The 25,583-nt window shown below is 38.3% G+C and overlaps 1 non-coding gene across 1 annotated transcript; it reads left to right on the top strand.

Moving 5' to 3' along the window:
* The first annotated feature begins 684 nt into the window (after positions 1 to 684).
* TRNAK-CUU (transfer RNA lysine (anticodon CUU)) lies at positions 685 to 757 on the top strand. Its single transcript has one exon. It is a non-coding gene; the product is annotated as a tRNA-Lys (tRNA).
* Positions 758 to 25,583: the final 24,826 nt, after the last annotated feature.

Below are 25,583 nucleotides of genomic sequence, written 5' to 3'. Positions count from 1 at the left end.
CATTTTACTAGCCAAATTCCATCTGCAGCTGGACCAAAATGTTGAAGAGACCTAAGCTACAGCAAATTCTTCCATGTTCTTCATCAAATGCACTAGAGGTACTATGAGGTACTACCATACCATGTTGTCTCCAGGTGTTGCTTTCTCAAAAAGGAACAAACTGACTGTATCTTGGCTAACTCAGGAAACAACAGGTTTCCTGCAAAAAACAAGTTGTCAAATCATAGCTGATAATTCTTAGATTTTTAAGATGTTTATTATAGGTTAAGTATAATTTGAAAGCATGTCAGTGTCAGCAATTTCACAGCATTGTGGTTTGAGAGACAGCTGGATTGAGGATTAAGGGAGGGATGGTGGTGTTTAGTTGAAGGACTGAAGAAAAGAAATAGAAAACCTTTCTATCTGGATGAAGCAGCTCATGGTACATGGAAATATCCTTGTAGTGTGAGACTTACAACCCTGTTTTTGTACATTGGCCAGCTTTTGTGGCAGGTACATAGGAAAATGATATAGTTCTGCAGAGTGCGTGTGAAGTGTAAGTAAAACTCAAGTGAAATCTAAGAGCTATGACACATGAACAAAGTGTGTATTGCTGGTTCCTCAAAAAATATGTATGTGGAACAATTGTCCTTTGGTAAACTCAAGGTCATCTGAAGCCAGTTATTCTTCAATACAAAACAAGTGGCCCGGCTAGCTCAGCTGGTAGAGCATGAGACTCTTAATCTCAGGGTCATGGGTTCGAACCCCACGTTGGGCGCCCAAAATTCTTGTAGAAATCCAAAAGCAGTCCATCCCAATGAGCAAGAAGTCAAGCAAAGGGGCAACTAATGGTACCTCTTTGCCAGGAAGGAGCTCATGGCAAAACTCAAGTTTAAAAAGGAAGTATACAGAAGATGGAAGCAAGGACAGATAACCTGGGAAGAATACAGGGATATCTGAGTGTTCAGGAATGAAGCTAGGATGACCTAGGCCCATCTGGAGTTTAATTTGGTGAGAGATGTTAAGGACAACAAGAAGAGATTTTATAAATACATCAATAACAAAAGGAAGATTAGAGAAAGTGTGGGCCTTGCTGCTGAGCGGTGCAGGGGCCCTGGTGACCAAGGACACAGAAAAGGCTGAGGTGCTCAATACTGCTTTGCCTCAGTCTTTACTGGTAAGACCTGCTCTCAGGAATCCCAGGCCCTGGACACCACAGAGAAAGTCTGTAGGAAGTCTAAGGAAGACTTTCCCTTAGCAGAGGAGAACTGAGTTAATGATCCCTTAAGCAAACTGGGCATACACAAGTCTATGGACCCTAATGAGATTCACTTATGAGTGCTTAGGAAGCTCACTGATGTCATTGCAGGGCCACTCCCAATTACCTTTGAAAGGTCTTGGAGACAGGAGAGGTACCTGAAGACTGGAAGGAAGCAAATGTCATTCCAATCCTCAAAAAGAGCAAGAAAGAGGACCGAGGGAACTACAGGCTGGTCAGCCTCACCTTGATCCCTGGGAAGGTGATGGAACAGCTCATCCTGGATACTACTTCCAAGCACATAAAAGACAAAAAAAGTGATCAGGAGTAGTCAGCATGGATTCACCATGGGGAAATGAACCTGATAGCCTTCTCTGATGGAATGACTGGCTGGGCAGATGAAGGGAGAGCAGTGGATGTTGTCCACCTTGACTTCAACAAGGCTTTTGACACTGTCTCTCATAACATCCTCATAGCAAGCTGATGAAGTGAGGGCTAGATGAGTGGACAGTGAGGTGGACTGAAAACTGTCTGAACAGCAGAGCTCAGAGGGTTGTGATCAGTGGTGCAAAGTCTAGTTAGAGGTCAGTAACTAGCAGTGTTCCCTAGGGTACAATCTTGTTCAGCTTATTCATCAGTGACCTAGATGAAGGGACAGAGTGCACCCCTGGCAGGTTTGCTGATGATCCAAAACTGGGAGGAGTGGCTGATACACCAGAGGGCTGTGCTGCCATTCAGAGGGATCTCAGTAGGCAGGAGAGCTGGGCAGAGGGGAAGCTCATGAAGTTCAACAAAGAGAAGTGCAGGGTCTTGCACTTATGGAGGAATAACTCCATGCACCAGTACAGGCTGGATGCTGATTCACTGGAGAGCAGCTCTTCAGAGAAGCACCTGGGAGTCCTGGTGGACAACAAGTTAACCATGAGCCAGCAATGTTCCCTTGTAGCAAAGAAGGCTAATTGTATCCTGGGTTGCATTAGGAGGAGCATTGCCTGCAGGTTGAGGGAGATGGTCCTTGCCCTCTCCTCAGCCCTGGTGAGACCACAGCTGGAGTGCTGTGTCCAGTTTTAGGATCCCCATTATAAGAGAGAGATGGAGCTACTGGAGAGAGTCCAGTGAAAGACTTCTAAGACAATTAAGGGACTGAAGCATCTCTTATGAGGAAAGGCTGAGAGCCCTGGTACTGAGAGAAGGATGGGACAGGGGGGAATCTTACCAATGCATATAGACATCTGAAGGGAGGATGTCAAGAGGATGGAGCTAGAGCCTTTTCAATGGTGCCCATTGACAAGATGAGAGGCAAGATGAGAGGCAATAGGCACAAACTACTAACCCATAGTTTGACAGAACTGAGAGAGAATGCTAGAATTTAGAGTCAATAAAATGCACTGACATACAAACTGTATTTCTGAGTATGATATTTGTTATTCTTAGGGAAGAGAAAAGTAAACAACCTTTGGATGAAGTTTTCCTGGGGAAGCTACAGGAAAATATTTTGTCTTCTGCCTCAGTGTCTCTAAACAATTTTTTTCCTTAAGCAGATTCTTGATTCCTATGGAAATTGGCTCTTCTTTTTCCTTTTTTTTTCCTTTTTCCTTTTTTTTTCCTTTTTCCTTTTTTTTCCTTTTTCCTTTTTTTTCCTTTTTCCTTTTTTTTCCTTTTTCCTTTTTTTTCTTTTTCCTTTTTTTTCCTTTTTCCTTTTTTTTTCCTTTTTCCTTTTTTTTTCCTTTTTCCTTTTTTTTTCCTTTTTCCTTTTTTTTTCCTTTTTCCTTTTTTTTTCCTTTTTCCTTTTTTTTCCTTTTTCCTTTTTTTTCCTTTTTCCTTTTTTTTCCTTTTTCCTTTTTTTTCCTTTTTCCTTTTTTTCCCTTTTTCCTTTTTTTCCCTTTTTCCTTTTTTTCCCTTTTTCCTTTTTTTCCCTTTTTCCTTTTTTTCCCTTTTTCCTTTTTTTCCCTTTTTCCTTTTTTTCCCTTTTTCCTTTTTTCCCTTTTTCCTTTTTTCCCTTTTTCCTTTTTTCCCTTTTTCCTTTTTTCCCTTTTCCTTTTTTCCCTTTTTCCTTTTTTCCCTTTTTCCTTTTTTTCCCTTTTTCCTTTTTTTCCCTTTTTCCTTTTTTTCCCTTTTTCCTTTTTTTCCCTTTTTCCTTTTTTTCCCTTTTTCCTTTTTTTCCCTTTTTCCTTTTTTCCCTTTTTCCTTTTTCCCCCTTTTTCCCCCTTTTCCCCCCTTTCCCCCCCTTTCCCCCCCTTTCCCCCCCTTTCCCCCCCTTTCCCCCCCTTTCCCCCCCTTTCCCCCCCTTTCCCCCCCCTTTCCCCCCCCTTTCCCCCCCCTTTCCCCCCCCTTTCCCCCCCCTTTCCCCCCCCTTTCCCCCCCCTTTTCCCCCCCCTTTTCCCCCCCCTTTTCCCCCTTTCCCCCCCCTTTCCTCCCCCTTCCCCCCCCTTTTCCTTTTTCTCTTTTCTCTTTTTTACTGGCTAATATACTAAAAGAGGAAGGTGGGTTTTTTCATATTTTGTTTGTGAATAGAATTAGATGAAAGTTATTTTCATTCTATGAGAAGGTGGAATCTCAGATTTTCCTAATTATCAGTAATATGAAATGAAGACCTAATGATATTTTTGAGAAGGGAAATTTAAAGAGAAAGGGAGATCTTTTATACCAGAGTAGTCAATAGCTTGTTAGGACAATTATTTGGAACGTCATAAGGCCTAGTCTTGTGACTTCTTTATGTAACAGCTGACTTCCCATGTTTTATTTAAATCTTTTTGAGAATGAAGAAACTTTTCATTTTGTTTAGAAGTTTCATACTGAATATCAAAAATATTTCTCAGTGAATTAAATTGACACTTTGTGGCAACAGTTTTGGTTTCAGTGGATTAGTATTTCTAACAACCTCCTCTGCTCCCTCACCTGCCCGAAAAATAAAGAAGAACACAACCCCAAAATGTCAAAAAATTCATGACTGGTTCAATCTGACATTATTTAGTTCATGTATAAACTGACTGACATGTATAAACAATCACAGATATCACTGTCACTGATCTGTTGGAAAGCTACCCAACATCTGTTACTGTTTGGCAGAAGGGCACAGCATGTACGGATTTTTAAAGCCTTGTAAAATGTTTTCACATTTATGTAATGATTGATATTTCATCGCAATTACTAACCCGATAAAACCCTTCACCAGAGGTGGCAGGATGAGAGAAGTTAAGAGATGGGCACATCTGTTAGTCTTGTGGAGATCCAACAAACTTCTAAATGAGATTCAGGCTTTGAACTCTTTTCAAGTTTATTTTCAGCCTGAAACCCAGGGAGGATAGTAGTGGGCTGAAAGGAAGCACACTGTATTGCAATAAAACATATCCCAGAGGAGGCTTTGTGATGGGTCTCTAACCAGTTAGACTGAGGCAAATGTTTGCCTTAGAGATATGAGTAAGAAAGAATGGGAAGCTGGCTGTTTTCCTATTAAGTGAATGTCATTGTATCTATGACACTTTTTAGTTCCTAATAATTATTAAAGGACACTTCAAAATACTACTTTTCAAAAGGATAGTGATTGTCTAGTTGTAATTAGACTGGAGTAAGATTTCTGAAAACGCTCTTCAGAAGTGCATGGAGAGACAAAGACATTCAGAAAAAAAATGTGTAGTACATTAAATTACAGAAAAGTAGGATTTTTTGAATGATGGAGGATGGTGGACATTTAAAAATGTTCACGTGTCTTATTCAAAAATTGTTGGATTGTTTAGATTTGATAGCCTTTAAAAGTGACATTAAATCTTCAATCTCGCTAGATGATAACCTCTAATTTTTTTTTTGCAATAGCAAAATCTCCATGGCTGTGTATGTGCTGTGTTGCAAGAAGCAATGTAGAGATCCCCAAGCTAATGTCGAAAGTACTGACTTGGGAAAACGGAACAGTACAGTTATCTCACTTGCCACAGCCTGGATACAGATGGAAGAGTTCAGGATACGAGCTAGAGTCATTAATGGTATTTTGCAGTGCTTCAGGTTTTCTTGGAGGGAGGCTGAAGATTCCCTGAAAGACACCCAGTGCCAGGGTGTATCTACTTTCCCATGGAATCCACTGCAAAGTTGCTAAGCCTTTTATGCGGCAAACTGACTAAAAATTAGACTCATAACTTTGTTAACACTGGAGCACAGGGGTATTTGTTAGTAAAAAAGCAAGCCATATACCTGTGTTTTCAGGCAACTGAATTTATAAAACTAGGGCTTTATAATTAATTTTTTACCTTATCTAAGCTACAGCTGTAACAGCCAGTGTTTCCAAGTAGAAGAGTGAGCATAATAACACTACTGCCATCTGCTCTCAAAAAGTACAGTCATGGGCAAAAATAAGCCGTTTTTATGATGACTTTTTAGAATACAGATTAATTTCAGTGTGTTAGACTGAAATACAACTTAAGTTTATGAAATCAAGCAATCAAAATTGGAAGCAGACCAGCATTTAGGTTGACTGTAATTTCTAGTGCATAAGTATCGTGGCACAATCTTTATTTCCACAAGACCTCTCAGTCTGTATTACTCCCACTATTTTCTCTTATTGGTTTTAACTTGGATTATTGAGCAGGCAGAAGAGAGAGAATCTCTCTGGTTTTAGTTTCTTGTTTAGGGGAGAAATTGCAATAGAAATAGTGTAAAATTATGAGCTAAACATGCCCAGTGTAAAGGGAACTTTCTGAGAATAGCAGTACTATGCAAGCCCCTGCAGAGCGTGAGTGAATTATTTTATTTATTTATTTTTTATTTTTTGGTGGGGGGGGGGAAATGCTTTTAATTCTACCTGTTTGAATCTGTTTTGCATCTTCCAGAAGAATATTGCTGCTGCTATATATGTTCCCTCTGATCCTAAGAGTGAAAGCACTGGTGGATTATGATGCAAAGCCTGTAAATCTTTTTTTAAAAACAAATGCATAAGAAAGCATGGTTTCCCTGACCTTATTCTGGGGAACCACCAAACTACTCTCATGAGATTATCCCAAATGAATGAATAAATTTTGGCTTGAAACAGAACCAAAGGATTGAAAATTTCAACTTTCAGCTTTAGTGGCCTGAATTTGTAATAGTAAAGCTACCGGACAGTCTCTCACTATGTAAGTTTAACTGAACCCGTCTACAGTGATATTCCCACTTTTTCAACCCTTGAGTGTATTTTTAGTAGAAATACTATTTAACCTGGTATTTCCTTCCACAACCAAAGTCTTTAGGAGAACAAAAATGCAGGTTTACTAGATATTGCCAATCCATAATAGATAAAATAAAATGCAGTGGGAATCTTGTGATTACAAATGCACAAGCACTTGATACTACAAGTAAAGATAATCTTTCCCAAGCATAGAAGACAACAATTTAAGTTTAATGAACAGTAATGCTATCAAGGCCATCTTGATGCTCTTCAGACTATGGAACAGTTGCTGGCAGATGTCAGCCAATACAGCAGTAATTATGAATCTTTCCCTACTGTATCATTTCTATTTAATTTACTTTGTTAATGAAATCACATAGTTTATAGACTTTTCAGGTGTGCTCAGGTCTACAGGCTACAGTGCACAAACAGCACAGCATAAGCCAACCTGTTTTTTTACATTAAATCTATGCTAGTCTAAAAATAACTCTATGAGCATATGTGCTAACGTACTTTGAGGTAACCTTTTTCTGTCAACTTAATGTAATAAATCAAAAATGTAGAGCCAAGCACACACTGTTGCAGCTACTTTTGCAAAGTCATATATCATTTCTCAGTGAAAGAAAGAAACTGCTGATATATATCCATAATATATATCTATGTGTGTAATCCTTTGAAAATATTTGTAATAAAATTTTAGAAAGAATGTAGTATTTGTAAGATTAAATTATTAAATAGGCGCAAGCATTTAAAATTTAAAACCGAGTTACTCATGGAAAAATAGCTATGTTTTTGGCCCTTACAATTGAACAGCTATACTGTTGCTGATCAGCCTGGCAAAGAGGTGCTTGAAGAAAAGAGCAAGAAAAGAGGAAGCTAATTTTTATCAGCAGTGTAGAGATGTGTTAAAGAAGCGAAAAGAGAGGTCGTGCATGGAAGGTTAATACATAAGCAAAGGTGACAAAGGTAGCATCTAAGCCTTCAGGGATCTGCAGCTCCCTAATTAATGAGTATTAATACATCTTGGAACAATAACAATGAATAGTGCAGGCAGTATGCTATCTATTTTCTGTTTTGTATGCCTTGCTGTGGGGCAAGGTGGCATTCAGGCCCTCGGTTGTTACAGTGGAGTTTTGTTCGTTTATACTGATTTAGGCTCATGTAATGTCCTTTCTGATAACACTGTGTGTTTGTCAATTTTTTTTTAAGATCTAAATCTGCAATGCAGCATTTTTCTTTCGCGGACTGAAGGAACAGCCATGTAATTATACGTGTAAATTATATAGAGTCAGACGTTTTAGCTGGTTTGCCGAATGAGATGCTTCCTTTCCTCTTAAAATGCTTAAAGACAGGGTTGTACTCAGTACATTTGTTTTTAAAGTTTTAAATAAAATAAGTATTTGTATATAATGCCTTGCAATGGTGAGGCATATTTGGCCACAGTGGTGGTGAGAGATGTAGATTATTGTGGTGAAATATAGCTCATGGAAAATTTATCAACTGCAATTTTAAATAAAATAATTTTTAATAGTATATAATAAAATCAAATAAAGGTATGATTTGTATTCTTTTTTTTTGTAATACTCTGCATTCAAATTAGAAGTTTTGGATCATGATACATATATTGAAACATTGATATGAGGTCTTTGGCATGTGATGAGTTCTAAGAGATGTTAATATTGTGTGGGCCTTTCTGGCTTGCCTTCTGGTTGACTTCTTAATACCTTTCTGCTCTCCCCATTTTTGGTCTTCAAATACTGCTAGTATGTTGTTTTTTGAGATCTTAGTAGCTAAAAAGCCTACATATTTGACTGCTGAGACCACTCTTTTTTAATTCTAAAAGTTTTTTTGGGGGAGGAAGTCTAAGACTTGAGTTTTTTTGTTTTGATCATTATGATATTACTTGAACTTAATTAGGGGAGTTCTCAGCTGAATATTAGCTGTTAGGAGATGTTACAGCCAGTGTTGTGTGTCCTGTTGCACCTCTGAGCTGTATAAGCAGGCCGTTCGTATCACTTAGATTCTCAGCCTGACTCTCGGTTGTTTTTTCTAGCAGCTGCAAACTGCCAGCAGCCAGTAACGCCTGGTGATTGATGACCCACTGCTTGGGAGCTGCTCTTGTTCACTAGCAGTTCCAACAAACCCTTTCACATTGACTTTCTCTTTCCTACACTGGAGTCCTAAGCTTAAATGCATTTTCCGCAAATGACGTTTCCTGCGAGTCTGAGCTGCTGAACAAGTGCCATGAAGCCAAGGCAGAGCAGAACCTGCTCATTTACTTCTAGATTAGAGTAATGCATTAGATGCAGAAGGGTCATGGGATGAGACTGACTTGTTACTTGTTTGTAATACCAACCAAAAATTGTTCAGCATTTTGTCCCGCTTGTTACTTAAGACCTCAATCTTTCACTAAAACAAGTAAATAAAAAACCCATTCAGTTTTGGAACTTAATTTTAGTAAGCCCTGGCCAGCAACTAAATAATCTAAACTACGGAATAGTAGTGAAGGGGATGGATGTTTAGCTTTATTGCTCACCTACTGGAAAAGGACAGTGCCTTGAAGGGAGATGGGAAGGAAAAACACTGGTGAAGTCTCTTTGATAGCATTGGTGCTAGTCACAGATTAAGAAGACAGGCCATCTCTGTAGGGAGTGCTACAATTGGCAGATATTTTTTCTCTGCTATTAGATATTTTTTCTCTGCTATTAGAAGGTCATAATATAGTGGGGTGATGTATTACATACAACCACCATATGGCACCACTTCATAATGCTGCTGTAATTAAAAATAACCCTTGAACACTGAAAGACTATTCTGGATTTCTAGAATATGCACTCTTCACTCCATCCTGCTTGCAAATTTCCCATTATATTTTGTCTGCTGACTTCTTTCACCGATTATTATGCTTTTTATAACATGTATCCTATAGCAAACCACTTATTGTTATTTAAATACCCAATACAGAAGATAATATATGAACATATCTCTCAACATAGCTAATAATGCTTTTACTGTAAATGTCAAACTTGTCAAACTCAAACTTGTCAAATATAGTGAGAGACAAGTTATTCCACTCAGAATATGTAATCCCTTTCAAGATAAACTTCTTTAGGTTAGACTTAAATGCAGTGGATAAAATATTAATGTAATTTTTCTGCTTTTGTTGTCTGTGAATTATTTGTGTCTGAATATCTGCTGTGTAGTGTCTGCAAATTCACAGAAAAACTGTTTCTAACTGCTCTTACAAACAGTCATTGCTTTAGGCAAGTATAATGTGTTAAAGTACTGTAACTCTGCTGTTTATGCCAAAACCAAAATGCTTGTGCTACAATCATTGATTAAGAAAAGGTAATTGTGTGTTACGAAGAAAGTGTTTAAAAACCCACAGATATGTCCAGGAAGCTAGATTATCATGCAAAAGCTATAGTAATGGAGTTTTCTTTCAGTAATACTGGTCTTTTCCTCTGCTGAAACATAAGCTTTTTCTGAATGCTTGAGATGGCATGTAGCTATGGAAAGGACTCACTGACAAACAGACCTTTAAGAACTGCATAATCCTGCCTAGATACTGCATAAAATCATTAAAAGAGTTTTATGATCGAAGGTTTGACTTGGTGCAACAAGGAATAGTTGAGTGGAAACAAAGTTGAGGTGGTGCAGGGTGGTGACTATACTGCTTGGTTAGGCACTGTGTGTTTCCCCTCTGTCTTGTCCTCTTTTTCCTCTGTCTGCTTGTCTTGCTGTTTAGGACAGGGGCCACTTGTAATGGTATGTGTTTTGTAGTACAGGGCATTGGATAATGGACTCTTGGGACATAGGATGTGTGTTAAATCATGCTCTTGTAATAGGAATATGATAGTAATAATATAGGTGCTAATAAGATGTGGACACCATAATATATTTTCTCACTAAAAAATTGTCATTTGTCTGTTTTCTCACCTAGAAAGGAAGGAGCTTAATGTGATGACAGGAATACTTTGGTATATGCAGTAGAAGTAAGTACATGTGGATGAATGGATGTCTGAGAGAAAGATGTGCAGGGGAAAGCAAAGGTATCGTGGAAAGAAATGTATGTAGAAGGCTGTAAAAAGAGAACAAACATAAGTGGAATGGATTGCACACAGAAGAAGTGCTCCAAAAATGCTAAGGAGATGATGTTGTTACCCCATATTAAGCATGGGTCAGCTGAAGAGGAGAGCAAGCTGGGAAAGATTTCAAAGTGCAGTAGACATTTTATCCACTTCTGTGCATAGGATGTATAAATTATATTTTGAAAACAGCATTGTGCATGATTCTATTAAGAGTGTGGTCATACTGATTTGTCTCAAAATAGAGAACAGGTCTTTTGGGCAGCTTTGCAGACTTCCTAGGGCCCTGTGAATCTGGCTATTTGAGATGTCTCAGCAGTCTGGATTACTGGTCTTTTAATACCATGCGAGCCTGCTGCAGTCAGCACTGTTATAACAGAGTTCAGCTTATTATGAAGACAGACTGTATTTACCTTTCAGCACAAATGAAAGTCTCAATCCTTTCAAAGGCTACCAACATATAGTTATTTAGTGAAATACATCCAAGCCTGCACCTGCCTCTCCAGAAGCATGACATTTTGGTTAGTCAGCAGGAGACAAGCTTCAGGCTCGGAGACCTGGAGAGGCTCCAAATGTGAAATATAGATCACGTTTTCTTAACTGCGTTCAGTAGTCTACTAAAGGTATTATCTCTATACAAACCTTGTTTCCAGTATATCCATAGCACACTGCAAGAACATTACAAGAACACTAATATTTCTAATTTTCCTATTCATTGTATACTGTATAGAGGGACCTGATTCAGCCATCTGAATTCTATTTCTCAGGTGTCATTATATTCAAATACTTTTACAGATGTGACCCTATATTTCTGACTTAATTAAGTCTCATTATTTTTATTAGGGCGTGAAGTGGTTCTAATTTCTCAAAATCTGAATTTCTCTGAACAAATGTATACCTGGCAGCAAAAGAGGTCGTAACGATTCTGTTTCAGGGCTGTTAATTCAGACACTAACTAGCTCAAATGTGTTTTCTGGGTATTCTGCAATATGTAATGCATTCTCTGTATATTGTGCATTTATGGCTGGCATAGTGATATTACATGGCAGTTCCTTTGATAACTTGAAGAAGATTTTGAGGAAAAATTAAAGGTAAGTAAACTTGTCAGAGGCATGTGCAGTAATTGCTTTGTTCCTTAAAGTGCCTAACAGAAGTGGTAGATGCTTTCCTTCTGAAAACAAAAAATGCTTCTGTAAACAATGTTATTGAAAACCACTATTACATATCATTTGCTAGGGATGCATGAGTAAGCTGAAAATGGTTTTGGACCTGGAAAATTCATTTTTGTAGTGCCTACTATTTGAAGAATATTTGAGAGTATTTGGAAGTGAAAGGTTTATAAGGAAAAATGAATATAGAGCAATATACTAAAACTATACTTGGGAAAAGAGTGACAATGGGGAGAACACCACAGGCAGGAAAGATCATAGGGAAGGGGTGGTTATTTTTGTTATGAAGTTTACAGGCCTCTCTCAAGAAATATGATGGAAATTTGCAGCTTCCTTGATCCTCAGTGTGGTCCATGTAATATAGGGGTAGAAGCAGGACATTCTTGAGAAAACTAGTGTACAATTGTAAAATTAAAGATCATATTAGGTGTGCAATTTAGACTGCGGCTCCTTTCAGTAATGCAGAACACGCTGGCCTCTGAGGACAGGTGGAAAGGGAGCTGTGACTCATGCAGAAAGCTGACAGCAGTGAGTACAAAAGCAGAGGCCGGAAACCTGAGTCAGTAAGAATAAATCCTCTTCAGGACCACGGACTGTGCGCAAGTTCTGCAGTGCCAAAGAAAGGCTGTAAAGAGCCATTTACTGCCACACTGTGCAAGTTGCTTGTTAGGCTGGTAAGAGTCTTCAGTGCTGGCTTTATAATATTAATGAAGTCAGTCTACCTTTAAAAAAGAAAAGCTTGGCAATTATACAGCAAAGCAGCTTTTCCACTGCAGCTATAACTCATATAAGTTCTTGCAGTGTATGCTTTTCCTGTCTCACCTGACCAAAACCAGATATCATTAAAGAGGATGCTATCATCTCACAGATTATTTGATATTAATAAAACAATCCGAACACCTATGTATTATCCTTATTAAATATCCTTATTTTATTTTGAAGCTTCTTATTACTGTGCAGGTCTACAGTCTTTTTTTCTATTACCCATACATTGATAGAGACACTCGTAAAAAATTGTCTTTCCAGGCACATGCTTTTGTTCTTTGGTGGACTGCTTTTGTCCTTCTTTATTGCGCTTTGCTGCTCACCCTGCAGCAGAAGTTGGGTATTACCAGCATTCAAAATAGTCTCCAGGAAATGTGCAAACTGCCTGGAGAGCAGCAGGCCCTACTGCATCCGTTTCTTGATGTCGTCGAGTTAAGGCAGCCGGGTCAGAGCACCGGCCCCGAGCGGCACCTGGGACCGCTGCGGCGTGGTGGAGGTCGCGGGCACCTGCGCTCGGGCGGGCGAGCCGGGGCCGGGGCGGCGGGTGCTGGCGGCCGGCCGGAGGCTCAGCCGGGCGCCTCGGTGGGCTGAGGGCAAGCGAGAGTGCTGAACGCGCAGCAGCACGTGAGGGGCAGCACGGCCTGTGGAGGGGGAGCTGTTGCTAACTGCGAAAAAAAAAAATCCCTGCGACTTGTTGGTTTTGAACTGGTGTTTCCCTCACTTGTGAAATGGAGTCGAGAGGAAATTGGCAGGAGACTAGGAAGAAAGTAGGAATGGATTGTAGCTCCAACTGGGCAGCCTATTTTTATTTAAAATTTTCTCTCTGTTTTTTTTTTCCCTCCCTGTATTGAATCAACTTTCCAGGGGCAGATTTTAGTCAAGTCTTGGATTTGAAATATTTAAATATATGTATTTTAGTTGTGATCTGGTGCAGAAGTACACAGAAGGCAAAAATAGATAAGTGTATTTAGTTTTAGTTCACTGATAATGTAAATGCTGGGGATGGGGAGGGAATTGGCCCATTTTGAGCAAGAACAAATTAATTTTAAAATAATTGCTGGAGTTAGAAAATAATTATCTTTTGGGTAGATGTGCAGTATTTTGCTTTCGGGCTTTTAACATTTGATGTTAAAATGAATGGAAAGGAACTGTTGAAACAGCAAGAAACTAATCTTAAGAGTAGAGCTATATGTTTGGTACAGTCCTGGAGCTTGGAAATCTTGTCTGTCTTCCTGAAAATTGTAACTCAGTGATTTCATCTGAAGTAGAGAGTACCTCAGGGAAGTTTAGTTTCCAGTTATAATGACACTTATTAGGTATTCAAGTGACTGCTCTCTCTATTCAGTGCTATCCTATTCTATTAATGCATTCTTGGTGTTCAGGGACAAAGCTGAGAAGCAAGACTTTATTATTATTATGGTGATGGGTCTGCCCAGGTTGGATGTACTCTTTATTTAACTAATCAAATACTATGCTGTGACAGTTCAGGCTTCCTAGGGAATTGCATCTGATGACAAAAGTATTGTATAAATTAAAAGACTATCAAAAAACTACATGCTGGCTGGAAATATGTCTTCATGTCCCTATAGCATGATGCTTCACAAGTCAAATGCAAGGAAGTGTCAAAGTAAAAACTGCAGGAAAAAAGCCCAAATTGTTAATAATCTCAAAGTCTTAGAAAACTCTCTATAATATTTTTGAGAATTATATATAAAAAAGTCCATTCTAGAGGCTTATTGACTATATACACAGAGGAAAGAAAGATTAATTACATATTATAAAGCCTTATTTGGTAGCAGTCTGAGAGAAGTAGTTTATTCGAAATGAACAGGTATGTAAATGTCCTTCCATAGCCAACTGAATAATATAAATTTTCAGGCCTCTTCAAAAGTTGATGCTCATAAAGTGACCTGGTCATGACTTCTGTAAAAGACAAAAAATGCATGCTCCTGCTTGAACCAGAAGATAAACAGGAAAGTGGTATCTGTGGTGTACAGGCTGGCTTCACTTCAAAATGAACTTTTTCTTCCTTGACCTTCAAATACCCAATTAATTGAAAGCACTTGCAGGAAGAGAAGGGTATTATAAACTCCTTTCTTAAAATAAATTAAACAGGGATGGTAAGTACCAAGGATATTTTTTCAGTCATTCTTTAGTGTTATTTGAGGTGGTAATTAATGGAAAATTAATAGCTCCAAATAATTATTAAAAATGTTTGGATAAAAAAAGCACACTGAAGAAGGGCCCATGCATTTATTGAGGTAGTATCAATAAAATACTCATTATAAAGGTACCCGAGATAGAATGGTCCAAAGCTGGAATATCTGTTCTGTAGTAATATTGATGGGGGAGAGGGGAAGGATGTTTGAGTGGCATCTGAAGTAAAAAGAAGTTTTCAGGAAAAAAAAAACCCAAAACAAAACAAAACAAAAAAACCCCCAACCCCCTCCTTTTCCTGTTTTGTTATTTGAAATGAAACTATTTTATAAATCTGGATATGATGTTGTATCTGAGACTTTAAAACTGTGTTCTCAAAGTCCTTGAGATTGGGAATTTCGCTTCAGGAACCCTAGCAGACTGTGTGCAAATTTACAAAGTCCTCATAGTTTGAGGCGTGAGGAAAAAACAAAGGGAAACCCTATGGCATTCTCTATAGTAAAGCTGCCTTGGAAAACAGACTTAGGAAGCCCGAAGACTGTTAGGTTAATTCCCTGGGAACTCTCTGCATCTTGTTAAACATCCATGGCAAGTTGAGTATTTCTACAAGGCATTTCAGGTTTAATAACTCCAGATATTCCAGTGAAATCTGTTTCATCTGAAAAATCCCAGCCAGCTGTAGTTGGTGTGCTTCTATAGCATCTGAATCTGTGAGAACTTTACATGGTATTTTTTTCAGAAGTGCATGACATACAAATTACTGTATCTTTCTTTGAGCTATTAGTACAACTTACAGCCCACCAGTCTGAGTAGAAATCTAATTCTGCTGTTTGTGAAAGGGATATTTTGAGTACAGGCACATCAGTATCACTGCTAGTTCAGTCATGCACATAAAAGTACAAACAGAAAGCTGAAAAAAGATACTGCTCTTCTCATTATCTGAACTGGAGGCTGTGTTAGCTTTAACAAGGAACCATAAAGCCTGCTGAAGGGTAGTGAGTTTCCATCTTTGATGGGCTGGAGAATGTATGGTTGAGCAACTTTTTTCTTATGGGCAACAGTAAATATGAAGGAGAAAAATGCACTGAAGATAGGGAACAGAGTGGCTGAAGATTTGGGGAAAAAAGGTAGAAAACCACAAAACTACTTTTAAGAAAATATAAACTAACACACTGGAATGAAAATTAAGCTTTGCAATAGTCTAGTAAGTATGAATTTCCCCCAAGGAGCTTGAAGGAGGCCTGCAAGTATCTTTCCTTCTTGTGCCGATTTGCAGCATGTGTTTGTACTAAGGCAAGTTGGGCTTTTCATGAGTGCAAATGGTTGCTGTGAAGGTTTCTAAAGAATATTTTAATATAGATTTAATAGATGGACTTGATGCTTGTTCAGAGGAATACAAGCCTTACAGATATTTGAAAATACTAAGCACAAATAAGAAAGAAAAAAAAAGGGGGGGGGGGGAATATAAACAGGATTTGGATGAAATGGAATGGAGGGTGAACGAGAGAAACAGTTTTCCTTATGGTAACCTTTACTTGGCCATAGGATAATTCTAGTGAGAACAGAGGAGGAATTGTGGATGCCAATAAAAAATATTCTCTCCCACATTTAAATCATTTACACTATGGTGGTGATACTTATATAGCACAACCCAGGATTAAGAAAACTGACCTAGGAGCTTGGGGGGAGCCTTTTCAAATAACTACAGTCTGATCTACTCACTAAAAAACCTAAAGTAGGTCATTTTCTTCCTGTGGGTCATTAACTGAAGACAAGGATATTGGCGTTTTGTCTGTTCGGCTTTTGTTACTGGTGTCAGCAGAAGCAGAATTTGGGTCTAAGAACTTAAGTCCTGAGAACCATCTTGTATCCTCCCCAGCTTCAGGATGGTGCTTACAGATGGCTGTTGCACCTATAGGTAGTTAACTCTCGCAGACCTCATCCTTGGGTGCTGGGGACTCCTTACCCTCCCTTGGTATCTTCCTTGCAGTTAGATTCTGGCTTTGGTGGCTATTTTGAAGGTTTTTCTCATTAATTGTTTCCCAGCTGGCAATGAATCATCGTGTGCTACTCTGTTCTATTTTCCTCTGTTCTGAAGGCTTGTTTATTTATTAATAAGAACAATAACAAACAGAAATGCACTGCCTTTTCATAATCATTATTTGCCCAGCACGTTGTACCAGAGCACCTTGCACCTGTGTCATAAATTAAGTCTGTAGCAGACGCTTAACATAAATAAAATGAATAATAAAACTAGTATTTACTTGGCACCAATTTAAAAATAATGTATCTACCTCTGTGTGGATCAGCAGCTTCAATGTTTATCTGAAATTCTGAATAGTATTATTTTATCTCACATCTAGGCCATTTATTTTATGCTGATGTTACTTATATGACAGAATTTACACAGAATAAAACAAAACAAACTCAAGATCAGAAAAGCTGTCACTGTGGAGGTAAAAAGAAAAGGTTATTTCTAAGTAAATATACTCTGATTTAAACTAAACAATAGCTGAAAAGTACAAAGTGAGAATGGATACGCATCAGCATTAAGAATTAAAAACTTACTCAGGGAAAGTTCAGGCTGAATGAAAGTCATGGTCTTCCTGGAACAAGAAAACTATAGTAAAGGAAAAGATTGGTTACTGCATCTGCCATTTAGAACTGCAAATAAAACAATAAATGCTCAACAATACACCAAAACAATAAACCTCGCAAAATTCGGATTAAGACTGGCAAGGGGTCCTAGAAATACTGGAAGCTTGTTATGGGCTCTAGATTGGACTCTGCTATGGCTGGAAAGTTTGGCACTGTTTTTAGTCAGAAAGAGAGAGAACTGGTAACGTTGTGGGAAACTTCCACTTCCTAAATATAGTTTGGAGAGCAAATGCCACTAACAGTGGTAGGCAAAAAACATTCCTGAGAGATGACAGCTGGCAGATTTCATCACCAATCTCTGAAAGAGTAAGAGCTAAGTCCTGTATCAAATTTATTATTATCTCTTTTAGAAGAGACATTGTAGAAGATTACATGTGATGAGATTTTAAATTAAATGGAAAATAAAAGTCTGAAAGGATGTGCACTTGACAAACTGAAGTTGGTTGAAATAGTTCAAGGATATGAATGAAGAAAAGGCTTTGCATTTCTTCAAATAAAAAGTTATATAAAGTATCTAGATTCTATATCCATCAAGAGGAAAACATTTCTTGAGAAAGACTCCAGAATTGTTAGGCTATTCCAGCATATCCATAAATGACCTGGAAAAATAAATAAATAGGGGGCTATCAAAGTCGATGATTAATATTGAATTTATTCAAGGCACTAACATGAAGACTGACTGTGAATCACTGCAGAGGTCCTGCTCGATACTGAATGACTAGGACAAGAAGTGGTATTTGAAATTCAATTTGAAATTAATAGACACATATAAATTGATCCACTTGATTGTTAGCCCACAGAGATGAGATCTTCAGGTTATAACAGGCAGCTCTATGAATATTTCATCTTAATATTCAGGAGTGTCAGAAAAGCAAATAAATATTAGGAATTATGACAAAAGGAACAGAGAACAAAATAAATCATTTTTTAAATGTGTTCTTGCATATTGAATACTGTGTCCAAAGCATATAATGGGCATGCAGAAGGTGAGAGAAAGGCAGGATGGTAAGGAGGATGTTTAAAGATCTGAAATGGTTTTGATACAAGGAATGATAAAATGGAGTAGGATGCTTCAGCCTGGAATAGAGAGAACTGAAGAGGGAGTATTGTAGATTTCTATGTCACTCGTGACTTAAAGGACAAGTGAATACAAAACGATTGTTGATAGTCTCTTTCAATATCAGTAGCATCAAATGAAGGTAGCAAGGACTCTGCTTAAAACATATAAAAGGAGATAATTAAAACCGTTACAATTAACAAAACAACATCTACAGAATGTTAAAAGATTTCATAGTTCAAAGAGCGATTGCACAAATCTATGAAAGAAAAATCAACTGAGGGCCGTCAATTATAAAGATACCAAGTCTTAGGAAGTTCTTCATCAATGTATCACCAGGTGCTGGAAGGGCACTATAGATAAATACCAATGTAGGCTTCCAAAACTTATACTCCATCCTGGGTAACTTTCATTGAAGGTGACCTTGGGCTTAGATGTAGCTTTGATTTGAGTTGAAGTGATGTGGTAGTGTTCCTCGGGGGTTCATTGTCAGTCTTATTAAATACTTTAATTATTTACTTTGCTGATGAAGTATATTGAGGACCAATTTGTCCCTGTCAATACAGGAAAAGACAAGTATTGAAGATCATTAAAAATGAGCTGAATAGTTTTAATGACTCAGTAAACAGTATTAAATTAAAAAAAGCAAAAAGTACAAAGTCACGTATTTTGGAGGGCATAAGGAAATCACAAAGGGGGGCACAAAGGTAATCTCCAATGGACAATAACCAGAAATCATCATACAGTTGTGGGGGAAAAAAGAGTTAATGGCTTCTAGGGTAAAAGAGGAAAGTGTTAATGTCTTTGGAGATAGCTTATTTGTGACATCATTCTAAATGTATGGGATAATCATTTTTATTCTACAAGCTCAGGCAAGCACAGTTGCACATACCTACTTGGAAGTGCACATCAGCAGAGAAGCTCTCTCACTCTTGCATGTTGTGTGGTTTTCCAGCCTGACTGGTGATCTTTTTTACAGACTTCAACGTATTGCTTTTTAGTTTAGCTATTTAATTTAGTTTCGTTGGAAGCACTGTGTCATGATTGTGGAACATGAATGTAGTTCAGAACTATTACTCGAAGGAAGAATGCAGAACAGGGAACTGGTCTTTCAAATGACCCCGGGGTGAATGACTAGGCCTTTCAATGTGAGCAGTCCACTTTTGTGCCTGCTGAGGGCAGGATGTATCAGATGCAAAAGAAGACCCAGCAAGAGACCTGCTTCCTGACAGGGTACTTGTCTCGTGCTGTATATTTAGCAGTCAGGACTGGGGAACTGTAGACCTTTCCAATGTGCTGGATTACCCTCTTCCTCCCACCCTCTTCACATACTACTTTGTCTGCTGTATTCCTTGCATTTGTGCCTAACAGAGATACAGAGGACGTAGCTTCTGAAAAGGTATTGTGTGTTTGTGGGTGTTTTGTTCTTAATTTCTTTAAAGTAACTGGTCAGCTCAAGCTGCAGTTGACATCAATGTTTCTAGCCAAACACACATTTTCTCCTAATTCTTCCCTCTGGATCTAGGTGTTTGGCTGTAGTCACAGGGTAAAGAGTAAGTCTGAATCTCCTCAGAAAAAATAGAGTTTATGGTGCTGAAGATTTGTAGATCCTGTGGATTTGCTGCTGAGTTTTTTGGTAGGAAAGGGGAGAACCCATTACCATAGCTGCCAGTTTTCTGACCCAAGTGAGTGTCTCAGGATATATCAACTTATATGAAGGTTATACTTGGAGATAAATTCTCTTTTTAAAAGTTTATTTAATTTTAATTACACTGTTTCCCAAGCTCCAGTTTCTTTTTCTGGTTTCAGATAGGGCCTGGAGTCTTTTCACTGTTGCTTGCACAATGATGAGGAGACCAGGCATAGAAGCGAGAAAGCAGAGTGTAAGATATCTGTCAAAGACTTGACTGCCTTTGCTTGGATGGCTGACATCAGTAAGGCTTGGACAGCTGTATGTTCAGTGTCAGCAGATCTACCGCATATTTTTAGGACACATTGCCCACCTCTCTGCTTCTGAAATACCTGACTGAGGCAATGTTTATCCTTACAGGCGCTAACATACACAGGTACTGTCTAGATGTGATTGTACATCTAGTACCAGGTCAGGGAAGAGGGGTGCTCTGCCGCTCCCCCTAACCTGGGCTTGCATGTGTGATACAAAACGTATGCAAGTCCTTCAGGGGCTTTTTCCAGCTTGAATACTCACTTGAAAAGGTTAATTAGTTATCAATTTTTCTGGCATAATTCAAGCACCTGCTCTCAGTCACTTAACAAGCCCCGTTACAGAGACTGTACTGTGCTGTATAGCTCAGACCGTAGATAATCTTCCCATATGTCTTGTTTGTAGGTAACCTATTTTTGTACAAAGCACAGAGTTGGGTTTCCTTCGGCATTAATGCTCAGAAACACTTTCTGTGCCCCTAGGTCTGTGTTCCCCACCTCAGCTGCACTCCCAAACCGCTGCCGGCAAATAGGCGGTCGTGCCGCCCGCAGCGGAAAACCGGGCTGCTCCCCGCCGGGCGCGTTTCGCCTCGCTGTTGGAAGGGCTCCCCGAGCCCCGAAAGGGCGGCCGGAGGAGAGCCGAGCGGAGCTGCCGCGCCGGGGCGCTCCTTCGCGAAAAGCGGCCTTGTAAAAGCCTTTTGTACGGCGCTGAACCCAACGGACCCCTGAACTCTTTCGGGCTCTCCGGTGTCTACCGGGATGTGAATAATTACTAAACCATGCTCTATATGATGCCATTTATTTTTAACTATGATTTTGCTATTGAAGTGAAGGGCGACTAATTCTTCACGAAACAGTGTGCTATGCTCAAGGGAAGGTATTGTCAAATGTCCCTGCACATTCCTGTAATTTTCCTTTTTTTTTTTTTTTTTTTTTTTAATGCTGGTAACTAGTTATATAAACACTCTTGTTAAGTCTCTATTTATTAATTTAGTTCTAAAAGACATTATCTAGGATATTAAAGAAAAAGTGTAATATTTTACAAAAGACTTAACAATGTTTTTCTTTTTTAAATAAACTGTTTGCCTGTTAGGTGGGAAGCAGGGGAAGAAGATTTGCCTAACCCCGATATAGTGGAAGTGTCAGCAGCTATTAATGTACTACATACATCATTCATCTGGGATTCTCTGGCACAATCTATAGTGCAAACTGGTAATTTCCTGTAGGGGAAGATAAGGGAATGACTTTTCTTTTTTTTTTCTTTTTTTTTTTTTTTTTAGGCTGAAATGACTGCTGGGCAAACATGACTGAAGAACAATATTTTAAAATGCCTTTGAGACATCATTACATTCTGAGAGTGGCTTTTTCTTTTTGTTTTGTCACACTTATTAGATTTCATTCAGACAAAGGACAAAAGGGAACTTTACCATTTGTTTTTGGAAAATAATTTCAGACTCATGTGAGAGAGAAGAAGAAAATATAGATTTTTATCTATATGGTTAAAATTTTCCCCTCATTTTCATTAAACAAGTCTGATAGAAGAAGCCGATACAATTTTGAGTTTTTGCAGGCTTTAAAAAATCTGTTTAACAGCTATTTGCGTTGTTAATGAAATCATGTTGAAATTTCCCCAGTAAGAATGTGCTCTATATTTTTGTGGATCAGTGCTTTTTAGGGGGAAAAAATCCAGCTGCACTAGATATGTGTATTAAGTTCAAATTTTGTGCAAGGATACACAGGAAGTAAGTAAGTGATTGACAATGTTGGCCTTTAAGGGGGCATAATTGGTCTTTAAAGCTACCACCTATTGAGACATGTGGTTCTAGTTTGTCTCGTGGTGCTGCTGTTTTTGTTCTGCGTCTGACTGCAGAGTTGAAGAGAAAACGGTGCGTGGGATTTGATTGTTTGTACATAGAACGGTTAATGCTTTTTTTTTTTTTTTTTTTTTTTTTTTGCCTTGAGAAAAGCTTATGTTTTTTTTTCCTTTTTAAAGCATAAGCCAAAATCTTTATGATACCTCATGAAGACAAAAATTCTCTAAATATCTGAATTGTAATTGAACACACATTTGTCTTGTTGCATTTTATTATGGGCAATTGAAGACAGACAGACATATTCCATTTAACTGTATGAGGTGCCCAGAGGTAGAACATTCTACTAAAAATAAGGAATCAGAATAATTATTGCACAGCTCAGGACCAAGTGAATTCATATAATCACCTGATAAAGGTGAAATTTAAGTGCGGATAAGACAGACTTATGCTTGGAAACTTGTGGTGCCTCTTCCAAATTATTAGGATGTGAGGACCGTTAAATATGAAGACTTGTGGATTTTTTTCACTTGAAACATTCCCTCTTTATCTTTGCATCTTTCCCTAAGAACTCTTTGTCACTTTTTGACTTGCTTAATACTTCCACTATTGTTTCATAACACCCTAGAATTCAATCAGTGCAAACTCTAGTTTTGCCTGCTCCCGAGCATTTTCTTTGTGGTTCTTGCGGTGCCCAAGTGTCCTCCTTACTGCAGTATCTCTTATAGCTGTGCTTTATGACAGTATTAAGTAACTCTCTTGCACCACTCTGGCCCTTAGGATATGGGAGAAAACCAACAGTACTGGGTCAAGGCAAGTAAAAAAAAAAAAAAAAAAAAAAATGTATTTTAAATATTCAGTTCAGTAGTTAGGCTGTAACTTTTGGGACCTTATCTGAGCTTGCTGAATGTGTGAGGCTGATAACACAACATATGGGGTAAGTAAATCTTTCTTTTAAACATTTCTTTTAAATGATCCTTACAGGCCACTTAGTGGCTCCATCACACATGAGACTAATTCTTTTGTTATTTTATTCTTTTGTTCTACTGTTAGTTTAATACTAGCAGTTTGCCATTGCAATACATGTTGCTTGTACAGTTAATGTCACCAAAGATACAAATCTTGTTTATTCTTTTTTTCTAACTTCCCCTGTTGCACTAGACTGTTTCTTGGATACATGCAACCCCTTTGGATTTACTATGGCAAAGCTTAACAGTTTCATGAAGGACTGTGGAAAGAGTATAAATTTGTTTTCATCTCTTCTGTGCAAGTCCCAAGCCTGAAGGCATACCATGAAGGTATAAGTGTAAGATCATATTCTAAATTTTAAACAGTAAAATACCTTTAATGAGGAGAGCTCCTCTCTCCTCTTGCATGACTTTAATTGTTCTGAGTTTTGACTGAAATTAATCTTTCAACTCTCTTAAACTTGATTAATATGGTTCTTGGAGAGATTGCCAGTCTGAGAGATTTGTGGTATCAAGGTTAGATATAAAATAAAATCTGGTTTTCATTAGCTGGTTTAAGGAATAGAACTTTCCTTAATCAAAAAGATCAAATTTTGGCATTTGCTTTGTGTTTTGGAAGCAGGAAATTGCTATTTCTTGTCATTGTTGTTGCCACTGACTGTTTGTGTGTGGTTGGAGAAATGCAGGGACTGTGTGAGCAGAAGCTTAAGATGTGCGGAGGAGGTCAGTGGATGATCTGGGAATGATGAAATTACTCTTATTTTCATTTTTGAAGGGATGAGACTGATTTGTTTGTGGGACCATCTAACAAAGCTGCAGATATGCATTTTTCTTAAGAGAGAATATGACTCTTTTGGCTTTTTGAAGTTACTACGCAATATGGGCTTAGGATTCGTGTGCTCTGTTGTCTTCCTCCCTGGGGGCCCCAGATGAAGATCATGTGAATTGCTGGAACTGGACTGCTCTGTGCCTTTCTGTCACTGAGTCATGGGATGGAGTCAGGAAACCAAGCACCAACCTTTCTCCTTTTCTCATCACATAGATAGCAATTTAGGCAGCAATGGAGCATGAGCTTATTCTTTCTTAATGTTGAAAGAGGTTATTAGAACCATTTTTCTGCTTTTCTATGAGATGAAAGGTGAACTTTCTGGGGTAGGCCAATAGCATTAAATAGCTGCAATACGTTCCACTGGGATGGGCACTGAACCAAATGTTTTTAGGCTAACCAAAGACAATGCTGGAAATATTAAGAACAGTTTGATTCAGCCAAAAATGTCATTTGGGAAAGAGTTTCTTTACAAGCTACCAGGTGAGGCTATTGACACAGTACGTTACAGATCTGCCTCATAAAATGAAATATTTTGAAATCTCATGTGCAGTTAGCAGATGGACTAATTAGAGACTAAATTATTTTTGGCATTTAACTGGCAGATGGATCAAAGCAGGGTTATCTTAAGAAGTGGATATGACTAGTAAAAAAAAAAAGATGGGAATTTGCGGAATTTGTGATATCTTATATTGTTATATCTTAAAATGAATCTATTAGTTATCAGGGATACAACACAAATGTATATCTTTAAAAACACATCCAAATGCATCAAGGCAGAAAAGAGGAGTAAATTAACGGGGTTTTCTTGCATTGTCAATGGAGGCAACTGCAACATATTGTGACAATAACAGTGCATGCGATATTGGTAAGACACTGGTGTTTTACTGCCTGAATCTTGACAGAGACCAAATCTGGTGTCCTACTATATGACTGAGTTCAGTAACTGCTTAGTTCTTTAGTGACTGGTTAGGATGTTTCTTTGCAGTGAGCTGACCAGGAAACAGAAAGAAATGATTGAGTTTTATGATGATATCAAGTAGTATGAAGATATTAAGTGGGAACTTGAGCAAAAAAAAAAAAAAAAAAAAAAAAAAGAGGGGGAGGGAAGAAGGTGGGAAGGATGGAGTGTGAAAATAAGCAAACAGAACAGAGCAGTTACTGTACAAAAGAAGAAAAATAACGGTGAAGGGAAATGCAAGAAAGAAAATGTAGCAAATTATCAAGTGAAGTGGAGGGGAATTAGATGGGAAGAAAAAACCTGAGATTCAAATGAACTCTATTTTTTATTTTGGTAAAGCTTGATGCAAAGAAGACTACAATAAATTGTCTGATATGGGCTCCTGGATGTTAGGGTGTGGGATGCTTGCACTGACGTTCATCATTAGCATGTTTTGAGGAGCATTTGAATATTACAGCAGCTGCTGCTTTAAACCCAGGCATCCTCTATGGCACACCATGTAAGGATCTATATTGTGTTAATAATGTCTGTCTCCTAGAAATGCTGTGCCATTCCAGAATGCATGTTCCTTCCCGTTTGTCCCTATGAGTCATCATTTTTACCTTCAAAATTGCTATTTGTTGCAGTAGTTTCAAACAGAAGCTGGTTGGAGGATTCTTTTCATGAGCCTTTCATCTATAATGTTATCAGGGACTATAAAATAAAAACACTCTTCACACCTAGGTTTCAGTTTTGCTGCCCTTCCTCTTTTACTTACTTGGTTTCAAACTGGAACTAACTCTTGTCCTGTCATAACAAATATAAATGGCCT

This window comes from Rhea pennata, chromosome 2 (assembly GCF_028389875.1).
Source record: "Rhea pennata isolate bPtePen1 chromosome 2, bPtePen1.pri, whole genome shotgun sequence".
NCBI classification, from domain to species: Eukaryota; Metazoa; Chordata; class Aves; order Rheiformes; family Rheidae; genus Rhea; species Rhea pennata.
The sequence above is the reverse complement of the archived record's forward strand: the minus strand, read 5'-3'. Positions and strand labels throughout refer to the sequence as shown.